The sequence below is a fragment of the Anas platyrhynchos genome, chromosome 1 (assembly GCF_047663525.1).
Source record: "Anas platyrhynchos isolate ZD024472 breed Pekin duck chromosome 1, IASCAAS_PekinDuck_T2T, whole genome shotgun sequence".
NCBI classification, from domain to species: Eukaryota; Metazoa; Chordata; class Aves; order Anseriformes; family Anatidae; genus Anas; species Anas platyrhynchos.
In genome coordinates, this window is record NC_092587.1 from 17,761,788 (window position 1) to 17,784,055 (window position 22,268).

General features: G+C 38.7%; 1 protein-coding gene across 7 annotated transcripts in view; it reads left to right on the plus strand.

Annotated features, from left to right (window-relative positions):
* Window positions 1-22,268, plus strand: part of TAFA5 (TAFA chemokine like family member 5) — a 437,142-nt gene that overhangs the window by 108,440 nt on the left and 306,434 nt on the right. The window contains exon 1 of one of the 7 annotated variants that reach the window (XR_003497612.3): window positions 2,292-2,930. The exons of the other annotated variants lie outside the window; for them this stretch is intronic. The gene's annotated coding sequence lies outside the window, so the exon portion shown is untranslated. Of the gene's footprint in view, window positions 1-2,291; window positions 2,931-22,268 lie in introns of those variants that run through there. 7 annotated transcript variants of the gene reach the window in all.

Here is a 22,268-nt window from a genome sequence, read left to right on the forward strand (position 1 = left end):
GCTGAGACCATAGCCCTTTGCCCCTCTATATTACTGGAGACACATGGGGTCAGAGCTTTGGCAAAAACCTGGAAATACGAAGTGAGTTAGTTCTATAAATCTCTCTTAGCCTAAGCAGCTTAGAAACTGTTGCATGGGTGTTATTGTATTAGCTGGGGGTTCAAATCTTAATAGGCTGAAAGATAACGGGGCATTTTTGTCAAGGGAATTTATTCAGAAGTCTTCAAGAGAAGTCCATGTTGGTAACTTGAGATATCTTTAATATTTTATAAATCTTTATCCATGTGACAAGTCAAGATATTGAAGGTGGCTGTTTTTGAATAGAACTCACCACCTTTGAAAGGTCCAAGTCAATTAAGAAAATACAAAAACCACAGTGAACCATATTTAGTACAGTGAGCATCGTTGCCAGGTACCACTGTCCTCCCAAATGGGAAGTCTTCTGGAATCCCTTGTTGCTATGAGACTAACTATCTCTGTACGGTGCGAGCGATGAACCAGATTTTGCTCCCACTTACACTAGTGTGCATGTCGAGTGACTCCCCTGTGGCCAAGAAGCACAGTGCCTCATTCTTATGCCTTACTTATATGAAAGGGTCTGATCCAAAGCCCACTAAAGCCCAGGAGTATTCATCTAATTCAGAAGCTCCAAGTAAGACTAGCTTAAAATCAAAGTACATGGGAGCAGCACTGTCATCTTGAACCTCAAAGGAGCAAGCAAGAGATTTTGACCCACTGGCAGCATATCTCCACGTGCTTCTAGGAAAGCGGTATGTAAAATTCGTCATAGGGTTTCTCTCTAAACTTAGCAGTTCAAACTGCTAAGTTTATACATGGTGCTTATCCTGGACTGCATAAACTCTTAAGTTTGAGACACCTTTAAAATCCACTTATCTGTGGACTTTAAAAAAAATGATACCATTTCAGTGTGGCTTGTGAGGTTGTTTTTCTTTTTTCTTTTTTTTTTTTTTCTGATTGCTTAAGTATAAAATATGTGTATTTTCTTTAGCTGTTTGACACTTTTCCCTTTCATGCAGAAGACAAATAAACAAACAAAACCCAACTTGAACTGAGCCCAAGCATGGCCAATTTCTTACCAAAGGGTATGTTTCAGAATGAAAGATTTACATTGGAATATCTCTAGTGTAGCTATGACATTGCTTTAACATTGCATTGCTGTAATCTTCAAATACAGTAAATGCAATAAATGGGTTTATAGGGATTTGTGTGAAGTTTAAAATTCAAAAGATAGCTGCTTTTAACATTTCCCTGTGCTACCAGTGAAAGAGCAAAATACACAGGGAGGAACGCAACACAAATCATCATATTACAACGAAGGAAACATTTGCCCAACAAAAACACTGATATTTTATTAATCTGTCCTTCCAAGCCTCTTGAAACCCCTTTCTAAAAATTAAGAAAATATTTAAATAATGAGCTTTACAAAAATAATAATAATAATAATAATAAAAGAACAGAAAGGGAAACATTTCACCAAAGAGGCACGGAAGCAATGCTAAGACTTCTCTCACAAGCATCCCTCTACTTGGTTTCTTTCCGTCTTCGGAGCTATGGACGCGCTCTTGTGTCTATCCCAGCCGCTGAGGCTCCGGCCGCCGCCGTGCACCCGCTTTTTGGCCGGCCCCGTGAGGCGCCCCAACTTGGAGCTCCCCGGCGGCGGGGGGCGAGAGGGGACCCCCCCCGGCACTGCCGCCGCCGCCTCCAGCCCCATCCTGCTCCTCCTCCGCTTCCCCCTTCGCCCCCGCCAGCCCCGGCCGGCCGGGAGGGGGGGACACGAAATCGGGAGGGCTCCGCGGCCGCGCACAACCCGCAGCACCTCCACAGCTTTCCGCTGGAGGGGGGAAAGCGGCAGCAAAACCCCCAGCGTTGGCTTTTTGTTATTATTATTTTTGCAGGGAGAGGGGTGATTGATGGCATTCTTTCATTTGCCTTCTTGCTGCGGCGGAGGCACCGAGCTGGAGGCTGCGATCGCCGTAGCCCGGCGAGCGGCACCGGGACGGGGTCGGGTCCCGCGGGCGAGGGGCTGGTGGCGGCCGGGGGGCTGAGGGGGAGCCCTCGGGGAGGCCGGCGGCGAGGAGGTGCGAGCCTCGGCGGAGGCCGGCTCTCCCCAGCGGGGAGGGCGGGCTGTGAGGCCAGCCCCCCCTCGAGCAGAGAGGATCTCCGAGCCGGGAGGAGGAGGAGGAAAAGGAGGGGGGGGGGGGGGGGTGCAACAAATTGCCGCCAGCCGGGGAGAAGTTGCAGCGAAGAGAAATCCCTCCCTCCCCCCGCTCCCCCCCGTCCCCTCCCTCTCCCTCCTCCCGGAGCCGTGGCAGCGAGCGGCGGCGGCGGCCCGACGAAGGAAGGAGCCGGCAGCGAACGAGCGGCTCCCGCAGCCCGGCGATGCCGCAGCGGCCCCCGCGGAGCCTCGGCGGGGTGGGCCCGGCCCCCGCACGCCCCGCGCCCCCCGGCGGCGGCGCCCCCTGAAGCGGGCGGTGGTGGCGGCGGCGGCGGCGGCCCCGCGGGCGCTGTTGCGCAGCCCCTGCCCCCGGCACGGCTCGGCACGGCTCGGCTCGGCTCGGCTGGGCGCGGAGCCGCAGCGCTGATTCATGGAGCCCCGCGCCCGCTGGCTTGGCGAGGAGGTGTGAAGCCCCCCGGCCCCTCCTCCGCAGCCCCCGGGCTCGCCCGCCCCTGCTCGGGAGCGTTGTTGGGTCCCCGCCGGCAGCCGCCGCGCCTGGCGCACGGAAAGGGGGGGGAGAAAAAAAAAAAAAAAAGCGTTGATGCATCGCTGTGGAAATTCATTGTGTGACTTTCTGGGTATTTACTGAGTTTCAGACCCGAGATGCAGCTCTTGAAAGCTTTATGGGCACTAGCAGGAGCAGCGATCTGCTGTTTTCTTATATTTGTCATCCACTCACAGTTTCTTAAAGAAGGTAATTATATCTGCATGTCTACATACCCTGTGCTTTAATACTACGGTCTGTGCGAGGTGCCTTAATTATTTTTACTGTTTCCAGTATGTTCTATTTACAGCAGTGCTTCCACGCTTTTTCTTTTCTTTTTATTTTTTTTTTTCCTTTCCGTTTAAAGCCTTCTCATGTTTGTTCCTTTAGAAAATAGGTAGCTTTAGACTTAAATTCTCGGTAAATGCATATATATATAATGTGTGTGATGCTTGTATTCTGTGTTTTAGCCAACGTCTTATTTCTTTATGGGGCATGTCTAGTGTATAGAAAATATTTGTTGCTGTCAGATGACCACAGAACAGTAGTCATCATGGGAGTATTAATAAACCAAAAAACCCTTAACAAGTAAACGTCTTATTTTTATACCAAATCAATAGGCATCCTTTCCCTCTTCCTTATTCAGTAAATTTTCAATAGATGGCACTAAAGTTCTATGGAAAGGGCAGGGCAGAGCAAATCCTGGGCATTCAGCATCTTCCTTCTCCTCCTTGCTGCCCCAAAACTAGAAGAGGCCTTTGCATGCTTTCAAGGCTCCCGTTTTTTTTCCACCTTGCGGTCAGAAAATTATTATGACAATTTACTGGCGAGAACAGTTTGGATTATGTGGTGGGCCTTTTTGTTTTGTTTTGTTTTGTTTTTTGTTTTCTGCATGGATTGTGTGGGGAAAAAAGGCATTTGACTAAATGGATAGAGGAATTTTCTTGGGTAGTATCCCTCCTATGTGTATATTTTTTTCTTATTTTTTTCCTTCATCAGGAAATTATTATTATCATTATTATTATTATTCCTGATGTAATATTCCCTCCCTTGTTTGTAAAGCAAACTGGTCTGAGACTCAAGTGTAAGTCCTGAGAGATGTATTTGTATTGGGTGGTGTATGAGAGAGACCACTGCTGTTCTTTAAGCAGTGTTAACAAACATAATACAAAAATGTGGGAGTTTTTATTCGTTTTTAGCACTGTAGTGTAGCTGGGATGCTAGCTGCCGGAAGAAGGAGCCCGGCTGAGTTCAGAGTGCTGGCTGCGCAAAGCGTGGAAAAAAACCAAAAACTTTTATGTGACTGGGACAAAGTTTCACTCAAGACTGGGCAAAGCGACAACCTTGCAAGCACTGAAGGATCACTGCTGGTGTTAATTTAGTGTCAGGCCGAGAAATAACACCAGACTGTACATTTGCACAGATCTTTTCTGAAAAAAATAAACACTGATTTGCCCGCTTTGGTTAATTAAGAAGTGTTATCTCTGGATATTGACAGTGCTAGAGATTTCTCCTTTAAGAAACCTACCCATGCTTTAATTGCATTGTGTGTAATGCCTCCCACATATTCACTTATTTAACATTCTTTTAAAATGCTAGGACTAGTGTTTTTATATATTTCTATCTAATCAAATGACTCATTTTGAGGAGATTTTTGCAGAAAGAAATGTGGCCAGTCATTTCAGCCTATTTTGTTGATGTTATTTGCATTATTTTTTGTTTTCTGTCTTTCTTTTTTTTTTTTTTTCTGTCTTTCACTCCTTGATTTTGAGACTTGTATTATCATAAACAATCCATAAAGGAAGAAGCATTTTGTTTCACTTACAATATTTTTTCTTGCATCGAAGGGTAGAAAGCTACCAAGTTAATATATAAAAGCAGAAACCATGGCCATACCCCAAACACTGTAACATGTTTTACATCACTTCTCTTCCATTTTTTACATAGCCACTCTTCATGTGGGCTGCAGACAGAGAACTGAAGGTCTGAAACATGTTGGATAACTTAATTTCAGCAGTTTGTTTATATTTGTGAACAAAATACTCCTGCCTTGTTTAACACCGTGAACTGTATACTTACCGTCAATACAGATTGCATGTATCAGACTAGTTGTCAGCCTTTCTGTGATGGGTGCTGATCTCCACAGTAGCATTTTGACCCCCTCTGTGTAATTACTTCAGCAGTGTATGTATTTCCCCCTGCAGTTTCAATCTTGACATTGAATTAGTGGAATTGGCTGAAACTCTAGGTGGTATAACTTGAGTTTTTCTTTACAAAGAACTTTAAAAATGTCTAATAAAATGGTAGTTTTAGCCATAGTAGAATTAAATGCAGGCATGTAAAAGAAGGAAAAAATAGATTAAGCTTAAGCTGTATTTTGTAAACAATTAACCAAAGCAAAAAAAAAAAAATCTGTTTTATTTTAAAACTTAATTGTTTGATTATTTTCAATAGGAAAGCAATGGAAAGAAGTGTAAGGAAAGGACTAGGAAACAATTTAACTATAAGTCTCATTTATTAAATACGTATGTGTAAAGAAAGAGAACATGTGAAATGGCTCTTACCTCAACTTCAAGATTTGGAATTTTTCTCTGATATCAGAGTTATCCCTTTGCATTAAAATGTTATAAAAGGTTTAGGAATGCTGTGTCTCATTGCACATAATGTTGCTAGACTGTTGATTTCCTGACAAAAAGATTAATTTCCCATCGGAGCCTAATGAACTACATGGGCTCATTGTTTGTAACTCAGCTGTGCGGTCGAATTCCTAAGTTAAATACTTGGACATTTTCATTTGATTATTTCTTGTGCAGAAGGGTAATTTCCTGTAGTCCCAAACAACAAACAAGTAAGCCACCAGTTTGCCTAGCCTGATCAGATTAGTTGATAGCATATATCTCCTGAGACGATTTCACAGTGCAAGTTCATACAGCAAGCATTTCTTTTGTATGCAGGCCAATTGATTTAAGAAGAATGACATGTAAAATTAATTAAAAGTCTGACTTAATTCATTAACAAACTCTTCTCATTTTTGCATGTTTTTGTTTGTTTGTTTGTTTTTGGTACTTACTGCTTATTATTTTTCCAGAAGTAGGTCTTAATAGAAAACTGTCATAATCTTCACTTCTTACAACATCTGAAAATAATTGCCACTTTTCTTTTTCTGTATTATTTTTTCTTTTACTTGCTTAGAACTAGCGATGTTATCTATTACATTATGCTCTTATCACCTATTAACACAAGATATTTTTATAGTTTCAGTTATGCTGCATGGCTACAGAGTACAGAGTGTTGAACTTTCATGACATCCAACTAAAACTTATAGCCAGAACCAAATCCCTCCTTCAGTCACATTCATAGATACGATATTGGGTGTTGCAATGATCAGCTGAGAATTTTAACAGTGTTAATTTTTCTTTTTAGTTTCTATGCTGAACTTACATTTTTTCTAAGTAGACATGCCTTCATTCTTTAATATTTTAATATTTTTGAGTTGAGGCAGTTTAGTAGTAGCCTTACATTGCTGCAGTTTAAACGGTGTAAGAAACAATGAATGCTTATTCTGAGATGAGTGGGAAAGAGCTTTTTAAATGTCTATTTTCATGAATATGTTTTTTTGTTTTGTTTTGTTTTCAGGAAGTAAAGAATGGGTGACACAGGATGCCATTTTTCCACACTTAGGCTTTTGTGTGGAAATGCAGGTCGTCCTGTGGCTAATCCGTTCTCTTGTGCCCAATCTGTCCTTCAGTGTTTCTAAAAGATGAATAGAGCTGTGAACCCAGAAAAGGGTATTGTGATACATAATTGCAGTCCCATGCCTGTCTGATCATCTTGCAAAGCAGTTTAACATACTCCAGTCAGCTGCAGTCCATATGAAGAGGTGTTGAAAACTGAAACAAACTGAAACTGAAAACTTTTTTTGCATACATCATTGAAAATTAAAAATAAGGAATTACTTTCAATGCCCGAGCCTGCTTTTAAATGATTTATAATCTATTTTTCTTTAACATTTTTTTTTCCCTAAGAGAACAGGGAAAGCATTGAGTTGATGTTACACACGTTAATTGTGGGAACTTCTTTGCCCCCAGACAAGAACTCTTTTCACCTAGTAGCACATGTTCCCCATTCTGTTGCAGTAGTAATGGGGATAGGTAAATCACAGGGTTTCACAAGCAGTAATAGGGATAGGTAAAGGATACAGTTTCTAAATTTGTATTTGAAAACCATGGAAAACAGTGCAGCTAGAGGGTAAATTCAGAAGGATAAGGATATATTGCAGCCGGGGTGCATTACAGCCCATGATATACTTAGAAGCTTTTTAAAATTCTGTGATTCTTAATTAAGAGGCTGGAATACCTTGTCTAGCAAGGACAATTTAATATTTTGAATGGTTTACGACATTAGAGTGTGTAAGCCCTGTTTGCAGTGGGACTACACAGAAACATGGATTCCGAATCAAGAATCTTACTTAAAATATAGAGGATTGGAATATCCAGAGCTCAAAACTACATTCTTAATCCGCTGTGTGGATGTTCTGGAGCAAGCCATGTAAAATAGGGTGATTTTCTGTTGATACACTGAAGTAGTTAAGTAGAGAAAGGAGAATTCTGATACTTCTGTTATAAACAGATGATTGTGGTTATAAAACAGAATTTTAGTATTACTTGTGAAAATTTAGTATATACTTACATGTAGGATTAGGGTATCTTTTTAGTACATCTTTTATAATTATCTCTTTTTTTTCCAGGTTTAGGAATAACTTTGCAATTGTTGGTTATACTCTCACCGGCACTAATCTATCAAAAACATTTAGAGGAATTAGTGTCACAATAGCAAAAATACTGAAGCATTTACTTTTAAAAATGAGTTTCTTACTCATAATGGTTTTGAGTAACTTGATTACAGTTTTTACTTAACATTACTCTCTTTAATCTGACACTTTTTGCAGATTTAAAAATGGCAGAAAGTATTTTATGCATTTTGTGTGTGTGTGTTCTGAACACAAAAAGTTCTGTTTTGCAACTGAAAACATTCAGGCATCATTACTCTGTTTAGATATATAACCTCAAACAACTCCGCTACCCCTCTGCTAACATCTGAAAATGTCTGTTGACCCTAGATATTTTTTTCTGGGCTTTCTGTTCATATAACCTTCTGTTCATAGCTTTATATAGTTGATAGAATTAATGTTTACTGCTATATAAAACATGTGATAAAAGGATTTGTCTTCCAAAGTCTTCTGAAACTTTTTTGAGACTGTCTCACATTTTTCTTGGAATCAATTTAAATATGATTTATTATGATAGATAACATTCCCTTTAAGATTTCTTTTTCTTTCTGCTTTAAAACACAAAAGACTTACTTGAGATAATTAAAGAAAGAGCATTGGTCTTAAGACTGTGGGGAAAAAAGTTTGCATTTACCATTTATGTGGAGGGTTTGTTTGTTTGTTTATTTATTTATTTATTTATTTATTTTATTTGACCTTTTATGCTTAACCTGTGTCTCAAAACAGTCAGATACCTTGCATACCAGATGTGCTGCATATGTTACCTATATATAGTAAACCCGAGTTGAGGACAGTTTGTCCCAGCTGCAAAGTTTTCTGCTTTTGGGGTTGTGCTACTTTTAGCATACTGTAGTATTTTTTTTTCTCCTTTTTTTTTTATTATTATTTTATTTATTTTCCAGTTTGTGGAGGGGAATTCTCATATGTGAATGAGATTATCAGAGAAGCACATCAGGCTAGACAGAAGCATAGAATGCAGAAGTGGAAGGTTTGTCTTCTCAGTCAGGAAACAGATTCAACTGCTAAAAAACCCTAAGTTTGAATAAACGATGCACAAGGAAAGAAAATGTGGACATGTATCATGACAAGTTTTTTTTTGTTTGTTTTTTGTTTGTTTTTTGTTTTTTTTTTTTTTTAAAGATAGAGTTAGAGAAGTGTAGCAGTAAAAGGGGGCTATGCAGACAAAAGTTCTCAAAATTTTTCTTTCCAGGGAGGTGAGAGAAGTGTTTTCTATCTTGCATCTGCTGTGCCAGGAGAAGATACCAGGAGGGGGAGTCTAACAGGTTTTCCACCCATAGAAGGTAGCTTTGAAAAAGTCCGGTTTTGAGTGATGAAAATTAAAGATGTGTATGTCTTCACAATGCACCATAGATGGTATAAAAACCCTACTTTTCCTGAGTGAGCAACCTGACAAAAGGAATTAGTAACAGATTTTCAGCAGTCTTTTTATGTCTGCTTGTTTTTGTGCCCCAAAAGCACCAGTGAGGAATTATTGACCTTTCTCAGTATTTATCAGCACTACCTATTCTTAAAGGCGGCACTGTAGACTGCTGTGATTCATACCATACAAAAGTGCTTGCTTGTTAGATCTGTTGACTAATATCTATTTTTCTTGTTCCTAAGCAGGCATACTCTTTGTATTCTTACTGTATCAAAAATAAAGCTGGAATGAAAACAAGACACGTACACATTGAGACTTCTTTAACTGAATTTAGAAGGGGACATTGAAAAAAAGCATGTATTGAGTTAATATAGTATTGCTAAAAAGAAGCCATACATGTAAATGTCTTCAACTAATAAAAATGTTCACTAATAGAAATGTAGGTAAAACTTCTCTTTTCTCATGTCTATTTAAAAACAGCTTTTTTGTGATCATATGAAGAAAAGGAGCAACACAAGTTTTTGTACTAATGATGACAACAATATTTGTTTTGTCGTAGCATTTAGATGTCCCAGTTGGAATCAGTGGCTTAGCTGCATATAGCCAGCCAACTGTACATTCATACAAGTCCAAGTCAGGGATCTATTACACCCAGTGTCTGGATTTTAGTGAAGATTTATTTTGCTCAAAAATTATATCCTCTTGCCACTTAAAACCTGTAGTGATAGAAGATTCTGTTTAATAACAAAATCCGATTATTTGCCTAAATGTGCTTTTCATGCCTGTTCTAGAAAACCAACACAGTTTAATGAAAATGCCTATTCATTATATTTTACCTTTGGCACTACATCAGTTCACAAGAAATGCTAGTCAGAACAATAGATCTTCCTACTAATTGTTGTTAGTTTTGTGAAAAGGAATGAGTAATGTATTTGAAATATATCCAAACAGCAAATTAACATATAAATAATCAGAAAAATAATGTAATGGATCAATACGTATTGAAATATTTTCTGAAAGCAGATGCTATGCTAATGCGTGTTTTCTTATGAGTGATTTATTATTTTTGACAGTAAGAAGGAAAGTAAAAGATTGTGTTAATTTGTCAGGTGAAAAATTGTATTTACGATAGATCACTATATTCTGGATGTGTTTCTTTTTAACATGCCACAGGCTGTATTGTATTCCAAAGTCTAGGTGCTTAACTGCAATTACACATGAAGAGAGATGTAGGCCAAATTAAGTTGATCCACAGGAGAACAAGGAGAATAAGTGCAATGTTAGAAGACCTGACCTAGAAAAGAGTACTGAAGAGACTGGGTTATTAAGTTTAGAGAAGAGGCTACTAGCCCGATAAGGGTTTTCAGTGGATAAAATTCTGCCTTAGGAGCAACAAACTGTTCTTTCTGTGAAGTGGGAAGATGGCAAGAAGCAGTAGGTGCAAACTGACTTGAGGGAGATTTAGGTAAGATACTAGAAAAAACTGCAGCAAGGGAAATTTGTGCTGTACATCAGGGAAGAATTACCAATGGCAAGGACAGTTAAGTCCTCTAATAGATTTCCTTGGGAAGCTATGAAGCAGGAGAGTTTTACTTTCAGATTAAAATGCTACGTGTTAGGAATAGCATCATCAAGCTGAAGCAGGCAGGTGAACAGGGTGACCTCTTGAAGTCCCTTCAAGCCTTTTCCTCCAAAACGCTAGCTTACCTGAAACTTATTTAGAAAGCTGAAAGGTGTTTAGGCATCTGACTTTGGAGTAGTTTTCTGCTAACTGTTGAAGTGAAGGTTTATGAGGAGGCTTATGAGAAGACACACTGGGATATTAAAGTATTCATGGGAAAAAGCAGTATATGAAACCTCAAGAAGACAGACAGTGGTCTAAGTATTTTATTAGATACACCACTTTCTGAGTTGCAAACAGAATTTAAAACAAAAACAAAAAGAAACTATGCAGAGGAAATCTTATGATTTATGCTAATCTTTGTGGGTATATCAGAAAATAAACTAAGGTAGTGTGTTTTTTCCTGGAGGCAGCTAGGCACCACATAGCCACTTATTTACTCTCCCCTTCTACTGCTACAATGGGAGGGGGGAGAGAATTGGAAAAAAAATAAAGTAAAAACTCATGGGTTGAGATACAGACAGTTTAATAAGGCAGAAAATAAAGGGATGATAATAATGACAAAAGAATATACAAAGCACGTGATGCACAATGCTGACTGATGTTCAACCAGTCCTGGAGTTGTTACCTCTCCTTCTGGCTAACTTCCCCCCAGTTTTATTGTTTGGCATGACACCACATGATATGGAATATCCCTTTGGGCAGTCTGGGTCAGCTGTCCTGGTGCTGTCTCCACCCAGCTCCTTGTGCTCCCCCAGCCTCCTCACTGGCAGGGTGGCGTGAGAAGCTAAAAGTCCTTGTAGCTTAGCATTAGCACTGCCCTGTACCAACTAAAACATGAGTGTGTTGTTATTATTCTCAGCATTATTCTTATCCTATATCCAAAACACAGCACCATACCAGCTACTAAGAAGAAAGTTAACTCTGTCCCAGCTGAAAGCAGGAGAGGAGGCCAACAGTCATTCTTCTTAAATAGCTTTTTACATTGCAAGATCTTTAGGACTTCAGGGTGTCCTGAAGCAGGGCCTTGCTCTGTTCACTTTTCTTCATATACAAAGAGCAGTGAAATTAGAATATTACTATCTTTCACTTGCTGATAATTCTTATGGTATGACGATTTGGGTTACTTACCTCTGCTGGTCTGTTCTTTTTACCCCAGCACCTTCAGGACTCATCAACAGGTGGCCCTGTGGCTACTCTGACCCCTGGTATGGGAAACACAAAACCAGCCCTACAACAGGGACAGCTACAGATGGCCCCATAGAGGCTGTTTGTCAACTTTTACCTGTTTGGTGCTACTAGTGACTGAGAGCTTTGTGTTCACTACTCTCTGTAGTAATATTCCACCTCGACGCGATGCCATCAGTTTTTTATGATGTCTGCATGGTTTTAAATTCAGTAGCAAAATGAAAATTGGCAAATTGTGCTGAAAGAAGATGTGCAGGAAATCAGAGGTCACTTGTTAAATAGAAATAGGCAAACCTAGATGTACTCAGTTGGAGCTGTGATGCATCATACTCCACAGCTCATACTTGGAGCAAGTGCTGTCTGGAATTTGTTCATGTCTCTGAAACAGTTACACATGACAGAATTGTTCTACTTGGAGGTATAGAAGAGCTGGATACCAGGTATTGTCTCCTTGAGCAGTATTAACATTTCTTTAAAGACAAGATAGGATATAGGAAAGCTTTTAGAAGCATTTTTGTAATGCAAGTTAAAATTTCATCTCTTTACACTAGTTTGTCAAAAAGCACCCACATTTTTTTGTGGTTTTGTGGTGAGTGCTAATTAATCATGACAATGATGCTTTATAGTATCTTTTGTACTTTGCTACAGCTTTTATTGTATTAAATTACATGGTTTTCTGCATAATTCTTTCAATACAAATTTATGGCTTTAAGGAAAAAAGAAGTGCAGCACTGCTCCATTATGCAGAGTTGTACATGTTTTAGAGATGTGCATGGTGGATCTGGGAATAGTTTTAGCCTCAAGAGAATCAAACAGTTATTTGAAATGGTCATTGCTTGAGTATCACCTTGCTTACGGCTATGAACTAATTGAGATTAAACTAAAATGATTGTGAGATTCTTCTGTTTCCTGTGCATTGGCAGTTCCAATTATCCGTTAATACTTTAAAAGTATTATTTAGTCATGAAAACAAAAAGGGGGTAGAGAGGGAGGGTTGCTTCTGGGTATCTCTTTCATTCTCATTTTTCCTTTTATTTTTCTGATTGTGTCGGTAGAAAAAGTATGCTTTTCAGCTTCATTTATTGTGAGAAGATCTTGTAACTGTTGTAAGCATTTCTGTATGCTCAGCTATAAAACTATATAGATTGTACCAGATGCTGTCTTAACTTATTTTATAGAATTATAATGGATGTTGATATTAGCATCAAGTCTAAAGATAAAATCCCATTTGCTGTGCTAGTTTTTTTCTTTGTGGTATATAGTAATAGTACTATTTTATTAAAACTTTTCAACTTTATTTTGTTCAAAATTTTGAAGTACTTCTGATATTTTAATATTCTGTAAAACGTTTTGTATTTTCGCTAAATGCCAAAGCATACGTTAAAAGTGTATTTTTGTGAGTCATTTAGGGGATAAATGGCATGATTTTCAAGTGGTTTGAAGACACAAGAGCACCTATTACCTGCAGTTAGAGATTGTGTGATAAAACATGTATTGAGCATTTTTCTGACTGTGTCCACTTGCAAGTTTCACTCAACAGGCTTATATGTACTACTGGTTACTTCATAACTGGACAAATACCCATTTAGTGTGCTATATATATCACTTGCAGTGTTACTTATTTATAAAGAGTGCATTGTAAGGTTGAATCATAGAATGATTAAGGTTGGAAAAGACCTCTAAGATCAACTAGTCCAACCATCCACCTACCACCAATATTGCCCACTGAAATGTGTCCCTAAGTACCATAACTACTGTTTCCTAGAACACTTCCAGAATTATTAGGTAAAGAACATATATTTGCAAGATAATTGTTACTGAAGCTTTTCCCACATCAACCAATTAAAGCTTCACGTAAGCACGTTCTGCTTAATATTTTTTCATGTACTGAGACACTCCAGCTCCTGATGACAGGGTCTTGTTCTGGTAAAATGAGGTTATTTTCCTTGCTCCACAGATGCTAAAAGTTACTGTGTAACTGCATATTCCCAAGCAGTGAATTATTCGTGTTTGTAGTATCTGCTTCTATTTTATTATGCACTGAGCCTTTACCTAAAGCCAGAGCTGTACCACTGCAGTCACTTAACAAATCTAGAGAAGCACACAGTTCACAGAAGTACCAAAATAAAATAAAATAAAAAGTTAAATTATACATAAGCATGTAGTTAAAATAACATAAACTAAGACTGATCATTTCTCCTTGGTCTCACAGGCTTAGTCACAGAATTACAGAAGAGCCGAGGCTGGCAGGGCCCTCTGGAGGCCAGCTGGTCCAACCCCTGCGTGAGCAGGGACACTCAGAGCAGTCTGCCCAGGACCACGTCCAGGTGGCTTCTGAAGGTCTACAAGAAGGAGACCCCACAGCCTCTCTGGGCAACCTGTGCCAGTGCTCTATCACCCACACAGCACAGAAGTGCTACTGGTGTTCAGGCAGCATACCTTCTGTGTTCCAGTTCCCTCTTGCCTTGGCACTGGGCACCACTGAAAAGAGCACAGCTCCATTCTAATTGTATATAAATACACAAAGTATTTTTGTATATATTAATACTTCTTTCCATCTGGAATTGCTTCATTTCTTCAGTGGTCCTTGTCCACTTCCAGCACACTCCTGCTTTCTGTTTTCCATGCTGTCCTAAGCAAATACAACTTAATTGTGTGTGCATGTGAATGCCGAGAAAAAAGGCAATGGTCAAGGGACCTGTTATGATTCCCCAGTGCTGTGCTATCCTTCCCTAGCTTCTAGGCTCCCTGAGAAATAAATTCCTTAATATCTTTGTTTGCATAGCTTTGACAACCCAATTCTAAATTCCTCCAGTCTGATTTTTAGGTTAGAATATGGCTGGTCAAACATCTAGTTTATTGGGTATCAGGGCATTAGGTATAACCAATGAATTACCAGTGTTCTGTTTCAGTTGTGTTAGAATAAGTCTGAGAATTTTATTTTCTAATAATAACAGAGAGCTAAGGTGAACGAGGAATTTATACCCTTTTCATAATTAGTTTTTCTTTATTGCATAAAAATTTTTCACTAGATGATTCAGAGCTGAAAACTTCCACGTGTCTTCCTAAGAAGATGTACTGGGTCTGGCTGGAATGTTAACTTTCCCTGCAGCAACCCATACAGTGCTGTGCTCTGCACTTTTAGATGGAACAGCAGTGTTACTACACCAGTGTTGTGTCTACTGCTGAGCAGTGCTGGCACAGCATCAGGACTCTATCTAACCCTCCTAGGGGGTGGGCAAAAAGTGAGAAGAGAAACATCACCAGGGCAGCTGACCTAAACCAACCAAAGGGATATTCCATACCATGTGATGTCACACTCAGCAATAAAAGGTGAAAACAGGAAGAGGGGAGGGGTGGGCTTTCGTTGTGAAAACGTTGGTCCTCCTCCAGAACACCGGCTAAGTGTGTTGAGGCCCTGCTTCAAGGACATGGTCAAGCATCGCCCATTTGTGGGAAGCAGAGAGTAATTTCTTTCCTCTGCACTTCCACATAGCCTTTATTTGTTTTGTTTGTTTGTTTTCCTCCCTTTTTTCCTTTCCCCCTCCCTTTTCCCCTTTCCCTTTTTTTCCCTTTAGTTAATTTTTTTAGTACATAATAATCTTTCCTTTATTATTACTACTACTACTATTATTATTAATATTATTATTATTATGTAATAATAATTGTTATTATATATATATATAATAATTGTTATATTATATATAACAATAAATAAATTATAATATTATAATATAATTATATATTATAACAATATATATGTTATATATTATATATAATATAATAGTAATAGTAGTAATAGTAATAGTAATAGTAATAGTAATTAATAGTAATAGTAATAGTAATAATTTCCCTTTAATTAAATTATCCTTATCTCAACACGTGAGTTGTTCTTTGCTATTCTTCTTCCTCTCCTCATCTAAGGAGGGGGAGTGAGAGAGCGGTTGTGGGGTTTAGCTGCCTAGCATGGTAAAACCACCACAGGAGACAAGTACAGATGCCCACACTTGGGTGACTGCCTACATGTGGTCAAGCTAACCTAATTTCACGTGCATTGTATTGTTGTGTTGACCTTCTGAGTTTTATTCTTCAGTTTTGTGAGCTTGATCATGGTGAGAGCTAAAACACATTAGATAGATCATAATTCTTAATGTTAAACTCAGTCATATAAATTATGCATATTTAATAATTTGTATTATGGATCTAGAATGAATGTAAAGTCTGTATTTGGTACAGGTATTTTAATGAGTAGTTTGAAAATGATTTTCATTTCACAAGTGGATGAGATTTGCAAGCTTCCCTTTTCCAGCAGACAAATGAAAGTCAAATTAAAAGGAGTAGCTTGTCTCTCCGATTCATTCTAATGCTATTACTTTTTGAGGTGATGTTGAAGATGTCAGATCTATCTCTGGGCTCATATAATTCCTGTTCACTGTAATGGGAACTGCAGACACCTGTGCATCTTTACTCAGGCAGGTTTGAATTCAGTAAAGCTGTCCAGTAGCAGAGTGGCGTGTCAAAACACAATTTTCTTCCTAAGAAAAACGAGCAATTATGTTTTCTTCTCCATTTTTTTTCAGAAAAAGAAAAGTACACAGTACAATTTTAATGGAATTAACAGTAAAGGCAGCAACAAAAGGACTACAATTTGCAGCATGCTTTAATTTTCTAGTGCTTTACAATTATAAAAGCCAGAGAAACCTTTGCCATAGAACTACCCACTTGTTTGATTGTTTTCCCCTGGGTTCATTTATGGTTTAGAAGTTATCAAGGTTAAACAGAGGTGCGTTTACCTCTGCTTAACCTTGTGTGTGATTTAATCATGACCTCTTCTTAATGTAAACTTAATCTTTTCATACAGACTGTTGCCATATAAAGTAAAAAGATCTCTTCTGAATTCATATATGAAAAAAAATTATGTACAAACACAATGGAAACGAAGAGTTTGTAATGTAGCCTCACTGTTAATTTACATTTTGAAAAACAAAAAATTGCCATAGTAACATGTTTGTTGTAAAAAAGTCTAGATCATATATATTAGTCTTAGGAAACTTCTACTTGTATGACACGTTTCTCAAGTTTTGTGAGCAAGAAGGAACCTAAATCTGTGCATTTGTGGGATTGGCATCATATAGTTCAGATTTGTGCAAAACAAAATATGAAGGTATTAGTCAATTTTGCAAAACAAACCTTTTCCAATCAGCTTTCTAATTATGTTGTTCATGAGATAATTGTTGTTTGCTTTTTTAAGTAAAAGATTAGTAAAGATTAGTAAAAAAAAAAAAAAAAAAAAAAAAAAAAGGTGTTTTTTCAGGATAGGAGTTTGTTGTAACTGTTTTTGTTAGAAACTGTGCTTTTAATATTGATGATTTTTAAATATGTAGGACAGTATATTCTGTCTTTTCTCATACATTTATTTTTATTTCTGTTTAATTTACTAATTCTTATTTCTAGAGCAAACATAGTATATACATATATATTTTGTATCTTATATAAAATTTCCTGTATGAATCAGAGCTTTGGTTAAGAAACCAAAAGATATAGTTAATAATGAGGTCTCTTTTGCTACTTTAAAAGGCCAACTTTAGTACTGTTCACTATGGCTATTGTAAACTGAGTGCCACAGACTGCTCTGGTGGCTTTCTAACTCCATGTGCAGCCAAACTGAGCAAGTTATTTTTATGGAACAATTTGCAGGGTCAGTTGTTTAACTGGTTAATTTACTCCATATCTCAAGTCTCAGCAGACAGTGAGTTTTCATTTTCTATTCACAGTTCTATTTTTGCATTTATATATATATATATATATTATATGATATATATATAAATTCAGACAAATAACAATGTAAAGATACATATATTTATATATACTATACAAATGTATGTGTTTTAAAAATATGGAAGGAATAATAATTTGCCCCAATTATCCTGTAACACTTTCTAAATAAGATTATATTGGATCCAGCTCTACTGATAATGCCTAGTGGCCTTTTGAGTCATGGTACATCTGAACTATTTAATTTTTTAGGATGAAGGCTTTTGCTGATGCATGATCTTGTTTAGTTTTATAGCCTGAATAATTCTTCCACACTGGTATGGACTTAAAAATAGATCTCATTTCTGAATATGTTAAATGTAATAACAGAAGCAACATATCACTAGACAGCACTAACATATTCCCCAATTTTTCAGCTGCAGTTCTAATGAAAAGTCTCCTTTCCTGTTAAAACATTATTAGTATCTTTTATTTATATATTTATTTATTTATTTATTTATTTTTTACAGTAACACATACATTCTTTTGTATGGTATAATTAAAAAAAAAAAAAGTTAAAAACAGAACTGACCATTGCACTGCTTTAAGACAGCTGATCATGGAGATTCTATTGCTTTCCTGGATTTTCATGCTGCACTTACCTATAATGTCTGTCTTTATTCCGATGGGTTGCTGTGATATCAATCATTTTGTCATGCAGGAAGGCTGGAACAGAAAGCACACTCTCACAGAGTTCTTTGAAATTCTAACATGCTTAATCCAATTAAATCCTAAAAAGATAGTACTTTATGTATGATTGCTAGGTTGCCATTGCAGAATGAGGTGAATGGCAAATCAGAAAGCAATGTTCATGCCCTGCCAGAAGGGAGGGACCTTCTGGGGACACCTAGGCTCAGTGGTGAGGTATGGCATCCCTATCTGTGGAAAGAGTGCTGGGGTTATTCTTCATCTTTGTTCTTCCTGGCTTTGAGAGGGCTGTAGCCATTTTTGATACCTGCTTGTGGCCAGCCACCTTTGTGTTTGTGCCTCATTCAAGGTTTTATGTAAGATACATGTTGCTTATTTTCTTTGTTGTTCTGGTTCTCCAAAGCTGCATTCCTTTAGTAACCTGACTGACAGTGCCTTATATTTTGTACACCCTGCCTTGGTCATCATCATGTGCTTATGTCCCGGAGGGCCTCCTCTCCACATCAGCGCAGCATCAGATTGCCTTCTCATGCTGCCCTTGTGTTTCTCTTCCAAAAGATCCCAGGTCAACAGGCCACTGGTGATTTTACAGCTTGCCCAGGATTGCTGTTTAACACTAATGCAGTTTTATAAATGCTGAATCTGTCCATGTTGCTATTTAGTAGAAGCATCCTTGAAGCTCTCAATCACCAAGACAGACCAACATCTGCTGGAAGTCTTGGGAACACAGTTAGTAATAGTTTCCTCATGTTGCTTCGTGGCCTTCTTAAAGGTAAATGTGTAAGGGAGAATTAAGACCCTTCCCTTCCCTTCCCTTCCCTTCCCTTCCCTTCCCTTCCCTTCCCTTCCCTTCCCTTCCCTTCCCTTCCCTTCCCTTCCCTTCCCTTCCCTTCCCTTCCCTTCCCTTCCCTTCCCTTCCCTTCCCTTCCCTTCCCTTCCCTTCCCTTCCCTTCCCTTCCCTTCCCTTCCCTTCCCTTCCCTTCCCTTCCCTTCCCTTCCCTTCCCTTCCCTTCCCTTCCCTTCCCTTCCCTTCCCTTCCCTTCCCTTCCCTTCCCTTCCCTTCCCTTCCCTTCCCTTCCCTCCCCTCCCCTCCCCTCCCCTCCCCTCCCCTCCCCTCTCCCTTCTTTCTTTCTGCCTGTCTCTCTGTTCTAAAAATATATGAGCTCTTGAGGTGGAAAAGGTGTTCAGATTACATCCTGCTCTTCATCAGGATCATTTCTGACAGCTTTGAAGGAGGTCACTGGTAAGCCTCTGTCCAGTGGGAAAGAACTGGTAAATATTGGGATAAAAAGTTAGGTCTTACATCCATTTTTATGTAAACATTTACTTTTGAAAGTTTTTAGGGGACGAAGTTGCTGCTGTACTCAATCTTGAGCATTTCTGAAAGAAATCCATCTCTAATCGCTAGTCTTTAAAGTATAACTTTGTGTTCTATTTTCAAAAGTCTGGGCATATAGCTTATTTCTTTATGATAGAGGCAGTAATTGAACTGTATACAAGAGTGCAAACTTTACTAGATCCTTGCATGCTAAGATCCATCACCTGCATTTGTGTACGTCAGGGCTGGTGATTCCCAGGGGTCAGGATACTGGGACTATTGAGGGCTCTCCTGGAGACCTGTCCAGACATGGCCCCACTGCCAGGGCCCATCGCAACCCCAGCCAGGAGCAGAGCAACTAGAGGCACTGGGCACCAGGCACCTCCATGGGGACAGATACTGGCTGAGGCTGGGACATGTCCCTTAGGACACGGGCCTGCAGTTAGGCTCGGTTTTGGAAGCCCATGGCCAGGCAAGGCAGCACTGTGAGGATATGGAGACCGGCCCTGCTGGGGCAGAGGCTGATGGCCCTGGGGCTGACATGGGGCTCTGGGCAGGGACATCACTGCTTGCAGGACCATGACGTTCAACATTTTTGTAGCTGGTCCCGTAGTAAGAAAACTACTTTAAATTATTAGGAATGCAGCAAGAAAATATCACCATTCATTGATGCATTGATGTATTTTGCATATTAAGTGATAGACATATGTGTATTAAAGAAAATGTTCATTATGGATTTGGTAGTGAGTCCCGAACAAACTTGTGCTACACTGATAGTTGAAGAGAATTCAAGGTCTGCACTTCAGATGATTGATACGGCATTGCTCAATGTCAATACTTCGGGGAAACAGAAACTGCTGCTACTAATGCCATTTCTACAGAAAGATAGAATAGGAATCCAAAAGGGGAGGGCTAATACTAAATTTATCTGTATTGTACTTTCTCTAAATCCTCACTGAAGCATCAGTGAGATGCTCCTTCAGTGAGTGTATAAAATAGGAAGTGTTTTGCATTTTAGTAGCACCTAGAAGTTTTAGGAGGGCACAATGCTGATGATGTTGTCTTCCATGGATGTGAGTTAGTGATGTGTTTTGAGAGATGTCTCAAAAGGCCATGTTACACCACTATGCAATAATTTTAAGCTGGTGCTTTCATCTCCTTTCCAGTTTCCTTACTTCCCCCTGATGTTCTAGTAATTGAATAATGTTGAATATGGGACATCATAGTCAATCTATAGCAATGAACTGTGCTACCATGATGTAGTGTAACATCACACAGAAGGGGAGGCTTGGTAATAGTGAAAGGATACAGTTGAACGCAGAAAAGTTAAAATAATTTGTTAAAATTATTCAGGATCAAACTGTGCTTGATTAAATTGCTTTTTCCTCTGTTGCTTGTTATGATGTTACACCACTGTGACTTACATCTACACAAATAAAGTAATACTTTGCTGAATTTCTGAATGTCATCGAGTAGCTCATATTTTAGATATTTTCATGCTTGAATCATATATAAACATATTGATTCATTTAAACTGCAGTAGTACAAAGTGTTCTTTGTATTCCTGCATGCAAAAGACGGGCAGCTATGTCAGTGAAACCCTCAATGGCCTTCTGTGGGATAATTTCTGTAGAAATTATTTTATTTTTTTTCAAATGATGTTTGGTAGTGCTGTGATGCACTGCTGGTAAATCAGTAACCAGAACTCTTTTCTAACCCCTCCAGCTGTAGCAGCATGTACTCTTTTTAAATTCTGCAAGTATCTCAGAAGGTCTCAGTGTACAGATATGTGCAATGAATCTTTGCTGCTGAAACAGTAGTTGTCCTTCCTTCACCCCTCCGCTACCAAAGCTTTACTTTGTATTTCACTTGGATCACAATCCCAGCTGTCCTGGAGCTTTGTGAAGCTTACATACAGTTCTGAGACCTGACAGACTTAAATGCGCATTCATGGCTGGTAGCCTGCCTGAATTTTGTTTTAGCTGGAAGAGTGACTGCTTACAGCAGTGTGGATGTGCTCTACTTGTAAGAAAGCTTGTGTATATGTTCATTCACATCTTGGTGTACAGAGTACATTTTAGATTTTCAGTTTGGTATGATGACTGTAATTTGGATTTTGGATGAAAATAGAAAATGTTGTGATCACATAAATGGTATACTTGTTGAATCTTTAGTTCAAACAAAAGATGAAATGTTTATTTATGTTTTGGTTCCCATGTTTATCCTTTTCTGTCCATTCAAAAACATTCTTAGTCATATATCCATGAAGTTCAGCATCATGAAAAGTGTGAATGGGTTTAAAGTGGATGCTTGTGTTCTGTGGTATTAGGTGTACATGTACTGTGAATATAAAGGTGAAAAATATTTCATTAATTCCAACATACAGTGGACTTGTATATTCTGACTAAATGCTCATTAGTATTCGTCATTACTTTTAAGGAACTTTGTTTTTCAAAGGTTTGTAACAAGTGGTGGAAGATGGAAAATAATAATACCCCTGTCACTTAGTCAAAGACAATTGGAGTCTGTCAGTAACAATAAATTCTGAACATGCAGAGTAAAGAATCTGTTGGCAAAATGTGTGTGTGTGTGTGTGTGAGTGTGTGTGCGTGCGCATGCATATGTTTTCTTATAATTGAGAAGTTAATAGTAGGTCCCTGTCTTTAAGCAGCTCTGCAAATGTTTTGTTACTCAAGTCCTCTTGCTCTCACCTTTTTCACTTTCCAATTTTTATTCATTTAATTAAATTATTCAGTTTAAGCATGTGAAATTCAATCATACACCATCAC